Source organism: Ischnura elegans, chromosome 5 (assembly GCF_921293095.1).
Source record: "Ischnura elegans chromosome 5, ioIscEleg1.1, whole genome shotgun sequence".
Classification (NCBI taxonomy): domain Eukaryota; kingdom Metazoa; phylum Arthropoda; class Insecta; order Odonata; family Coenagrionidae; genus Ischnura; species Ischnura elegans.
The window spans coordinates 27,106,572-27,118,809 of record NC_060250.1 but is presented as its reverse complement, the minus strand read 5'-3'; the positions used below and the strand labels follow the sequence as shown (position 1 = coordinate 27,118,809).

General features: G+C 38.6%; 1 non-coding gene across 1 annotated transcript; it reads right to left on the bottom strand.

Moving 5' to 3' along the window:
• Positions 1 to 586: 586 nt before the first annotated feature.
• On the bottom strand, positions 587 to 658 carry Trnah-gug. The gene has a single exon. It is a non-coding gene; the product is annotated as a tRNA-His (tRNA).
• Positions 659 to 12,238: the final 11,580 nt, after the last annotated feature.

Below are 12,238 nucleotides of genomic sequence, written 5' to 3'. Positions count from 1 at the left end.
TACGTCGTAAAGAAATTTTTTTGTGTATTTTTATCATGATGATAGAAACAAGTACAACGAACATTCGTAATTTACCACACTTCAATCAAACCTACATCAAGCTAGGTTTCAACGGGCAATAGCCATTCCCTAGGTGACCGTGTGGAAAATTATCCACTCAGTTTTCTTTGATCATGATTGAAAAAATTCCACCAAGAAAAATCCTAGTCTATATTTAAATTATTTAAATGATAAAAACTCAAACTACAACACTTAAAAATATTATTATTATTAAAATATTATTACTTATTCGTAACGAATATTTCAAAAGTCAATATCAATAGCCATGTTTTTAATCATTGGATGAGTGGAACTTCATCCGAGCAGAACAAGAGAGTAAAAGAAATGCAAACGAATAAAAAATATGGGATACATCAGAGAAATTGATCGAAAAAATGAGGGGAAAATATCCTTTTAATTATGAAACAAACTCAGAGTAAAACATTACAGTTTATAATAATAAGATTAAAAGGGTAGGTTATTTTTCCTTCGGCACAGTAATGCAATGTATAAAAAAAACCTCATGCCGTTCCAGTGGATGAAACACTGCCGTGACCAGGATTCGAACCTGGGTTGTTGCGGCCACAACGCAAAGTACTAACCACTATACGATCACGGCTACTGCGAGGCATGCTGAATTGGTTATCGGAAGAAAGGTGTTCCCTCTGAAACCTTTTCACTGCACCGATGATGGCATTTAAATTGGTCGAATTCGGTTCGGAGATCCCATCCAGCGTGCACTTAATTGTGTAAAAACTGGTATTTATGATAAATTATATGGTTATCTTCGATAAGTAATGTAAATGAGTCCAACAAATTTACCCGCTAAGGTACAGGATATACATGATGTAACGTTACATACGGGACACACCCAAAAATAGAACATAAGGGTATGTTTAAATTTAATTAATTTTCTTACAACATTATAAGCGTTAAGTTTTATCCAAAAGCTGTTTAGAAAATCATTTTTAAAGTAGCCGTGTGCCAAGAAAATTGCTGAAAAAAATTGATCAACTTTATGCCCCGTTCACACTACGTCCTTTTTACGCCGGTTAGCCCCGACCATGGTTACAAAACGAGGTGTGAACGCAAGTTCCCGTTAACCGTGGTTGCGATTCCGACCATGGTTGGCGGTAGTTCATGCGTGTGTGAACGCAAGTTGGTTAAAAGCTGGTTAGAAAAAGAAGAAGGCGAAGCAGCAACGAAGTGGGATAGGAGGAAAGAAAACAGAAAATAAAGCATTCGAAGAGGAGACGGCCGTTATTGTTGAATTATATTCGTCAGAATTAATTCAAAGGAAAGTGCTATTGATTCATTCCGTAATGTGTTGTATAGTATGAGATTTTAAACCTGATTTAAGTTATGCGATATACTTTATAGTTCGTAGTGAATTAGCTATTAGCTCGTATTGTATTGTTACGGACAGATTGAATAATCTATATTAATATTTTCCTAGAATTAAGTAAAATGTGCGAAACTACCATAATAAAAATCCGAAGGTCACAATGATTTTAATGTTTTGGTAAGAGTTCTTTGTCCCAGTTTGAAAAAGATCACTTATGTTCATCCTTGAACAAAAGTTCTTCCCATATCAATATAAAGTTTCAGGCTAACGGCTAGTCAGATGTAACGATAGAAAATAAATTTAGAAACGTCGGGTGATACCACATATCGCAAAAATTACCACGTTCTCTCTCTTATTTCATAAGTTAAATTTCAACAATCGTCACATTTCTGCAAGTTATTCGTCCACATTTGAATAAGAGGTAAAAGAGTTTTAATTTACGGTATAGCATCAGATTGGATCATGTCCATTGCCAAAGTCAGAAAACAATAATAGCTAAGAATGTAATGCAGCGAAAAGTGTATCTCCATCCCAAATCACAAGTGTCTCAAATTGAGGCTCAAGTCTCAAGATTAGGTCCTCGATTTTCTTCACCTACATCAATGATTTGTCGACACATCCGAATCAAGGGCAAGTAGTAGTATATGTTGTTGATATCAACCTAATTATCACTAATATTCGCTTTTATTCGTATTAAATAGAGCAGTAGAAGAATGCAAGCCACACTATGGATGAAATGATTAATTGGACGAACACATTTGAATTACCTTCTACGTAGCAAGGTACAATGATTGTCGACGCTGGAATGCAATTTTTAATTCATAAGCAGCTCATAATATGCACATATGTTTAAATCATTGCAATTAACACAAGAACTTTTCCCTGCACATTATATCTTTCCTTCCAACAAGTTATTCGCTCTTGTCAATTCATTTTTCATTTGGAATTACTTTACCACTCATCAGATGTCGCCAGGGTCTAACCATGGTAAGTGTGAACGCGCGTTGGTTATGACGTCATCTTACGCTGGTTAAGAAAGATGGTAATGTGAACGGGGCATTATGATAGGTACGGGACAATGAAACATTGTGTTTTTAACAACTATGCTTCACTATTATATAAATGCTAAAAATATAACTTGGGTATAGAAACTCTTATTTGGTACTACATTTTGATATTACGATAACACAGACAAATACAAATAGTGTTTACTTAAGCTTTGGTATGGTAACAATATTCCATGAAAGTGGTATTTTTTGAACAGTTGTTGGAGAGGCAACTTTGAACCAAGGTTACCTACATATTAGAACATATTTGACTTAAATTCTTAGTACATACCCTTAATATAATGTTATATGAAGAAATTCATGACATAATGCATTAATTTTTTTTTAAAACTTTTGTTCCAAAAGTTACCTGTTTTCATGGAATGGCCTATATGAGCAAATTTGATATTTTTCATGTGTAATAGCCTTAAATTTTCTCTCGCTTTTGATTTATATTATTGGATAAACGGAAATAGTAATAAATAAATATTAGCTACATACGCCAACAATGTTTGGTAATATTTAGATGTAGCAGGGTCCTATCACGATGAAGATATATTATCCATACACTAGCACATAACAATGACGTCGATAGAAAAAAGTGAAGAAATCATACTTTTTACTCAAACTGTTACAACATAAGAAGGGTTAAAATTGTTGCATTCCGTCACGGACTAAATTTAGTCAACTCTAATCTCCATCTAATGACCATGAATTTCATTTCTGACACATAATGGTTTCAGCATTGACCTGTCGAGGTGAAAGTGCAATCCTTCGTACGCACGTATTGGATCTCGTACGCGAAGACGAGATGGGCGAGTCATCGTTAACGTGATTTATGATATAAATAAGAGAGATTAGGAGAATTAATAAGCGAGATTACCTTAGTCGGCGGAAAAATCTAAAAATCCTTCCGCAGCACGCAGTTAGTATCGTCCATAGCGAAACCCCATTCCATTCCATCCGTCAGAAGTAAACAGTGCTGCTGTCACGCACCAATCTTCTAATCAGTTAATAAAACGTGACTTCGCAGCTCTCGCTGAGGCAGTCAGATTGGCAGCTGCGGCTGTGAATAATCGCATGAGATTTTTATCATTAGGTCATCCAACATAAAGATCCAAGGGGCAAAATCCTCATTAAAAGCCCTAAGCATATGAAACAGTGACAATTTCGAACAAATATATGCAATAAAACTTTTAATAACATGTAATACTTCACAGTGATACATAAGAGAAGATATTCGGTAAATAAAACATTTAATCCGTGGAAATAGATTCATTTACCCCTGAATCGGAGATTAAACAAGGTAAATGAGAAAATAATGAGTAAAAAATAAATTGAAAGAGAAAACTTATCTTTCCAATAATGGAGAAACATCTGGTTGAACATGAGCCACATATCGTTTTTTCCACGTTCGATAAGAGACTCTAACGCCAGCGTTAGGACTTACTGATGGGTTACTTGTGTACAAGTAGACTACTAACTTATGCATTCCTTATTACACGTTTAGGAATTATCCTAATATTTCTAACAGCATGTTTTGCATGTTCTAGCTTCATAGACAGATTGCCCCCATTAAAGCTGGCAGTTTTTGCAACTTGCAATTTGTGCAACATTTTCATGGCCGTGTGGTGTGCATGAGGGAATACTCTTGCGTGCTGGTGATTGATTACCTCGTGCCAAATAACTTAAAGTAGGCTCGCAGTGTATTATGCAGATGTAGATCTAGATTCAATTAAAAGCTAGCCGATTTTAAATCCGCAAATTTTAAAAGCCGATAAGATAAATTTACGTCCATTATTGGGGCATGTTCACAATTGGTATAGTGTGAAAATTTTCGTACAAAAAAGTCCTATGAGAAGCTGCTTCTCTTTTAAATTTTTTTCATACAAAAACTGAAGCTTCTTCTATTTTAAACAGACATTTTTAGGAGCTAATCACAAGGACTGCAGGTAATGGGAGACAAACGAGAAATAGAAGTCAGCGGATCTTACGAACCCTGCCACATCAAAGAGCAGCGGATGCAATTTGTTCCAGCTCGACTAAAAGCAAGACTCATTTCTTTTTCTCATTTAGATTTTGAGTGACGGGAGCATAAATTGGCCGACATCAGAATGCCATTGGAGCGAGAGCTTCGTCTTTGCAGGGGAACGACATTGGCTGAGAAGACTGAGAGTAACTGGATGCCGGTCGTGCAATTTGAAGAGGCGGTGAACATCGCAATGCCAATGAAAATTGCCTCCCTCCGGAGAGAAAGAGGGTGGACGCCTCGAAGAACCAATCATGCCTGCAAGTCACCTTAAGGGCAACTAGAACTGGGTGAGGCGCACGGTGACTCTCAATCCGTTGGATGTGGCATTTTTGTGCTTAATTGTTTCACTTGTGCGAATTTCAATTCACAGGCATTATAAGTAATTATTTCAACACAATGAAAAAAGTTACGATTAATAATTCATACCAAAAGAGCAAGCATTTTCGTAAAATTAATGATTACTTCCATGAAATTTGCCAAACCTAGAAGCGTAAGGAATTTACGCAGTTATTTTTACCAAACGTTTTCGTACAATTGACGAAACTATGAAATGCCGAAATGTTCGATAATATTCGTCAAGATATTTTGATAAAATTAATCAAGTGTTTAATTATCTGCATCAAATTGTAAGTATATTTAACGAAACTACTCCCTATCATACTTGTTTGATAGTCACTAACAAATCATTTTTTCCGTGTAGCAACGCAATCAGAAACACCGTTAGACGCGATGGTATGACGAAGATAGGTAGAGGAAGGCCTCAGAGGTGATACATTGAATAAGTTGTCTACTTAATACCCTGCGAGCCATCTCTAACCGAAATAACCCAACCCAATAATAACTAACCCAATAAAAACCATCTAATAACCCAAGGAAAAACCGTTTTCATGGTAACTGTAAGGGGCATTCAATTCATTCATTCATAAACATCTACATCTACATAATACCCTGCGAGCCACCTCTCGGGTGTTTGGCAGGGGGTGATCAATCACCAGTATGCAGCATGCATTTTGACTCCCACATGCAAACCACACCGTCCAAAAAACGTCCCACATAATAACAAACTAAACTACTATATGCTGTTAGAAATAGAATATAGAATAGAATTTCAGAAACATGCATTACGTTTTACATAGGTTAGTAGGCTACACTACAAGTCATGCAATCTATTTACGAGTTCTATTGCTGCCGTTATAATCTCTTATAGATCGTGGAAAAAATGACATTCGGAATCTGTCTGTTCTGCAATCTATCTCTCTTATTTTATTTATATGATCTGATTTTCCGTAGTACGTTGGCGTCCGCAAGATATGGTTAACTTCGTCAGAAAAGACACTGCTCTTGAATTTATCTAAAAGGTTTAGTCTATTTTCCAATCTACGGTCCGACAGAGATTCCCATCCGAGTTTATCTAAGAGGTCAGTTACACTAACAAGACTATCGTAACGACGAAGTTTTACGGGTTCATTCATTCATTCAAGGGGCATTCAATTCATTCATATGCATAAAAGTTTTACGGGTTTTCCACCGGTTGATGCTCTGCATGTCTCCCTACGTTTCGAGCAGTGACTTGCTGTCCATCCTCAGGGGATCTTCTGATGTTCCTTCGTTCTCGCTTCAATGATCCGAGTGGTCTCTCCAATATGTCTTCCCGCACTCTCATGGAATTTCATATACTTCTTCAGACCGACGGGATCCTTCACTTTCACGACTTGATCTCTGAGTTTTGGACAATCACAACACGCGGAAACCAATCAGGTTACACCTGACCATAGATGGGGTGCATATACACACGTCAAATTTTGAGAAACGGCAGTCAGAAGATCCCCTCAGGATGGACAGCAAGTCGGTGCGCGAAACGTCGGGAGACATGGAAAACATCAACCGGTGGAGAATCCGAAAAACTTGTCCACACCTGATACGCCGGGAAAACCTAACATCATACGACATCCAAATATGTTTGCGTTTCCATCGCTCAATTACTAAGCATTTGCGACCCGACGTACACGGACAAAAAATGCTTGATATTGTCTCCCCTACCACCTCCAGAAGCATTGCAGATCCCTCCTTAAGCATCCTGTATTAAGTCCCAAAAGACTACCTGATAGGAGAAGAGAGTGGAGAACTCAGTGGCGGTAGGGGAGGGTGCCTCCCTTGCGGGGCCAACCGCATTGCCGAACACTGCAGAACCACATTTGTAACTTTTTATATCATATGATGGCATTGTCTTATAAGAGTATATAGTCGATTTAAATAAAACTTGATTTAATTGAAATCCGATTTAAATTACGATTAGTACGATTTAAATAAAACTTAAAAATAAAACGTAAACATTGTACGTGACTTGAATTTTTTCCATTACGATTAAAGTAAATGTAGCTCCAGATATCTGTGAGCCTCCCCCCCCCCCCCCCTTGAATTTTTTCTGTATCTGCTACTGAGAGAACTGCGTCAAACTGATCTTCTGATTGCTGAATGATGAGCAAAAATGAGCCATAACACGTCGCACGCATAAAGTTATCATGTTTTTTTCCATAGTTTTAACTTTGCATGGATTTGCCATAGGAATTGGCGAGAATTAACCATTGGCAAATGTAAGATTTCACTTTTTCCCGGCGTATGATGGCGGTGAATTCTTCTCGGGTTTCCATCCGGGTGAGCTCCATATCCATCGCTGCCGACGTTTCGATAGAATCCTTTTCTATCGTCATCAGGGCCGATGATGCCAGTAGGAAAGTGCCAGGTTTATATATCCTCGGTCGTTATGTTGGGTCGTTCTGATTGGCGGAGAAAGAGTGCGCTTTTCCCGCCACTTTCAAAATCGGGTTCCATGCCTTACTTAAGTTGAAACCCTCGTCTCTGCTGAAGTTTTTCTTGGAGAGTCGTATTTCAATTGCCTCCTTGGTGAGACGATCCCAGTAACCGCTGGAGTGGCAGAGCATTTTGGTGTTTTCCCAGCGAATCGCGTGGTCGAGATTGATGGCGTGCTCCGCAACCGCCGATTTCGATGGTTGGCACAGCCGGAGATGACGCTTATGCTCTTTGATTCGGGTCTCGATCGTTCTTCCCGTTTCACCGATATACTCCTCACCACACTCGCATGGTATGCTGTAGACACCAGGCAATTTCAGTCCTGCCGGGTCTTTGGCACGGACTAAGACTTGTCTTAGTTTTTTGTGAGGCAGATGCACTGTCCGTATGTTGCCATCAATCCATCAATATCGACCACGCGATTCGCTGGGAAAACACCAAAATGCTCTGCCACTCCAGCGGTTACTGGGATCGTCTCACCAAGGAGGCAATTGAAATACGACTCTCCAAGAAAACTTTGCCGACGACTTTGCCGACCTCGGTGGCGGCGGGGTAAAGTCCTCGCCTGCCAAACATGAGGTCGCGGATTCGAGTCCCGCCTGGGTAAGTTCCCCTTATCCAGGGCATGGTTGTTCGTGTACGTTTCATTGTTGAATTTGTTGAATACCCCGATTTAAAATGGCCTACGAGAGCTGTAATCGGAGGTTTGGGAATAAAATAAAAAATAAATAAAAAAATAAAAACTTCAACAGAGACGAGGATTTCAACTTAAGTAAGGCATGGAACCCGATTTTGAAAGTGGCGGGAAAAGCGCACTCTTTCTCCGCCAATCAGAACGACCCAACATAACGACCGAGGATATATAAACCTGGCACTTTCCTACTGGCATCATCGGCCCTGATGACGATAGAAAAGGATTCTATCGAAACGTCGGCAGCGATGGATATGGAGCTCACCCGGATGGAAACCCGAGAAGAATTCACCGCAACCATTGGCAAATTTTGTCTTTGCATGAATATGCCTGTATATTTTGCTCACATGCGTAATATATCTATGACCGTGCGGTGTGCATGTAGCGGTCGTATTGCATGCTGCATATTGATGATTAATGACCTCCTGGCAAACACCCTTGAGGTGGCTCGCAGGGTATTATCTAGATGTATCCTCCTTCTCCCCCGTTTGCCAATTAAACTTTCCTTAAGCACGGTTTTTAGCATCCCCTCCCAGCACTTTAAATAATTTTATATATTTTCGCATCCTCTAACAACAGTCCTCGGTAGTATAGTGGTCAGTATCCCCGCCTGTCACGCGGAGACCGGGGTTCGATTCCCCGCCGGGGATAATTTTTTTAAAGAGTGAGTGCCTGAAATGCGAAAGGTCTCATAGCGTTTATTTGTAAGATGAATAGTCAACATCTACATCTACATCTACATAATACCCTGCGAGCCACCTATAGGGTGTTTGGCAGGGGGTGATCAATCACCAGCATGCAGCATGCATTTGGACTCCCACATGCACACCACACCGTCCAAAAAACGTCCCGCATAATAACAAACTATACTACTATATGCTGTTAGAAATAGAATATAGAATAGAAATTCAGAAACATGCATTAAGTTTTACATAGGTTAGTAGGCTACACTACAAGCCATGCAATCTATTTACGAGTTCTATTGCTGCCGTTATAATCTCTTATTGATCGTGGAAAAAATGACATTCGGAATCTGTCTGTTCTACAATCTATCTCTCTTATTTTATTTATATGACCTGATCTTCCGTAGTACGTTGGCGTCCGCAAGATATGGTTAACTTCGTCAGAAAAGACACTGCTCTTGAATTTATCTAAAAGGTTTAGTGTTAGTATTCATATTTTTTCCAACGATTGCTGCGATTGCACGGTGAAGCTTTACCATTAAAAAATGACATACCACATATCCAGAAATAAAAAAAGCTGCAATAAAAGAACAGACATTACTTACCTTAGCAAAATTTATCATAATTTAATAAATGACATAACCAACAAAGAAAGAAATCCAAGCAACCAAATTGTAAATAAATAAAAACAACATCAGACTTAAAGGTAAATTTTGAATATGTATTTCCATGTATTTTAATGTATAACAACTGTAAAATTGCCTGTATTTAACTAATTTTGTATCATACATTATCATTTTTATAGCCCTGAGGATGGACAAATATAATGTCCGAAACGTAGGCAAAGTTTGAAATATTCATATCACCTGTGGTGTCTTTCATAAGTAACATATATATTTTCAACGTTCTTGGCATAAATAAACGAAGAGCATTGTATAAAATCAATTTCACTCATTGATGTAAACTGCCGCTCATTCCAACAGAACTATAATTCTTAGTTAGAAGGTAATTAAAGTTCTAATTGCTTAATCGAGTTACCATGGCTGTCAACAAATGCGTGTTCATATACTTCGCATATGCAATATATGGATAAAAATAGATATAGAGGCAGGGATGATGACAGCAAAGATGAGAAGTCAAGGAGTTGTGGATTGGACCGATAATTTAATTTTTTGCTGTTTTTTTCTATTTTATAATACTTTTATCCTTTTCCTATGTTCTTCCAAAAATTATTCGCAGAAAATTCATTCCATAAATATTGCTATTCTCCGCAATTGCACGAAATGCATCTAAATCTACATAATACCCTGTGAGTCACCTCTAGGGTGTTTGGCGTTGATTGGCAACAACGAGCAAATTTCGGAACCATTTATGGTAATTATCCCTAGGCTTTTTCGGTGACAATGTACTAGAAGTAGCCAAAAGACGAATGATAGAAGCTCTAAAATCAAACTTCCCTGATAGTCGTGACGAGCTATGGAAAAGATTTTCTTTGCTTCCGAAAAAATGGACTTATTCGCCAATTAGACTCCTAGAATCTTGAAGACTCAAATCAAAATGAATCAAAAAGTCTTTTCCAGCGACTTAAAATTCCTATGACATTTCTCTCGAAGGATTCAACTGACTGGAAAAAATATACGGCATATGAATAAGGATAGAAGATTTTAATGCAACTGAAAGTGGTAAATGATTCTGCTGTGTCGTGAGATACCAAAGAAAATCTGTTTAATTATACCAGAGCCTACTTATCGCCTTTGATGTCCGAAAAACAGGCAAACATTCCGAAATTTCTCAACTTTGAGTGCGATGCAGCACGTCTTCCTCAGTGGCGGTTTGCCCATAAGGACTCTCGGACGCCGCCCCTCCCAAATATTTGAAAAAGTAAAAAAAATAAATATCCATTAATGTATAATTATACATCTGATTAATCAAAGCGTTTTTTCAGTCCCATACATCGAAAGTGTTGGAAAAACACGAAAAGAAATAGCGCGAGAAGTTCGTATTTGTAGCCGTGGGGCGCTGGCTAGAACGTCCCAATCCATCCCCGTGCAGTTATACGGAGAGTGGTAGTGGTGGGGGCCGCTGGTGCTATGACGCGCCTAACGTTGTGTCTTATGGAAGTCTTGGGACGTCGTCCGAAAATGCGCAGAGCGACGAGTGAGTTGACATCGCTGCGCAGGCCGGCGGGCGTATAATCTGGCGTCTACTTGGTGCTGCCACAGAAAAGGGACCTACGGAATCAGAATGGTCACTGTACTGGGTGTAGTTATACTATTTTTATTTTTAATTACTGGTAGGTATTGCTACAGTAAATAAATTATCCCATTATGCTTGCGTTTTTTGGTGTTTGAATTCCGGAACACATAAAATCCAACCAGTTAAAGGCCGTATTGACGAAGGAAAACTATTCTCGAGTATTTGACACAGTTCTGTTATGATTACGAATTTCAAGAACCTTGGGGAAACTAATATTATAATATTTAGCCCTTAACTATGTATTCATATCTTCCCGATGATTAGAAATGCGGTACCTATTTTTCAGATAAATTTATCAAAGACCTGCAGTATTAGGAAAAATCAGTTAACATTCCCCACTGATTTATAATTTAAGAAATAGTTGCGTGCGTGATAGGGTGAAGGATTAAATATGATTTAAATCGTTAAGCGCGACTTTAAATAGAGTCATTCAATTAATGTCATGAAGTGCCGCGTACAATACACCTTTTGTGTGTAGGTTCATAATTTTTCTAGCCGTCCTTGTTGTATTAGTTCATGTTCACCTACTTCCTCAGCGGCAGAGCGGTAGCTGTCTGACGGAAAATGTCCACTTGGGTCTGATTTAAGTGGCTTCGAAGAATTCATATCAGTGCGGAGATCCTTACAGCTCCCATCTTTGGCTCAGTCGAGTCGTCTTTTTTTACGATCTAGAACTTATTTTCTATTATATCATGGCAATGATTTCGGAGACACGGTTATTCCAAATGCGACCCGTTGGTGTCTCGTGTGTTTACCACGTATGAATCTTAGACTCAAGGAGATGGTCCGTGACGTCCTTTGTTTGCTTGAATGCCTTTGCTGACCTTAAATTCGTCCCTCAGCTGAATCAGCATTAGTGGACCACGACTTCTATCTCCCTTGAGTCGTCCTTATAGTAACGGCAAGACTCTCGGAAAGAACGGAGTGAAATGAGTTCAGACATCATTTTCGAGGAGTTAATTGTTCGTAATTGCCGATTAAGAAGTTTCTTAGTGCTGTGTGTACATTCAAGAAGACAATTTTGAATTAATCAACAGTGCTCGTTTTTTAAAGGGAAATATAGGGAAAAATTGTCCCAATTCTGTGTCCAGGCACCTTGTTCTTCTTGGTCGTATTTTTCGTCGGCCTATTTTGTGTCGTCCCTTGTTTATTTATAGACTAGTGCCCTTGCCATGTGTTCAATCAGAAAGAAATTGTTGTCCAGCGCTGATTTCAACGAACGTGTAATTGATCACTTTGCTGGACAAAATGAAAGAAGGATGGACTTTTGCAATATAACTAAAGGCCTGTGAGTATTTCATATTTTGTTAAAAATGTGTGAGAAATGTTTAATTG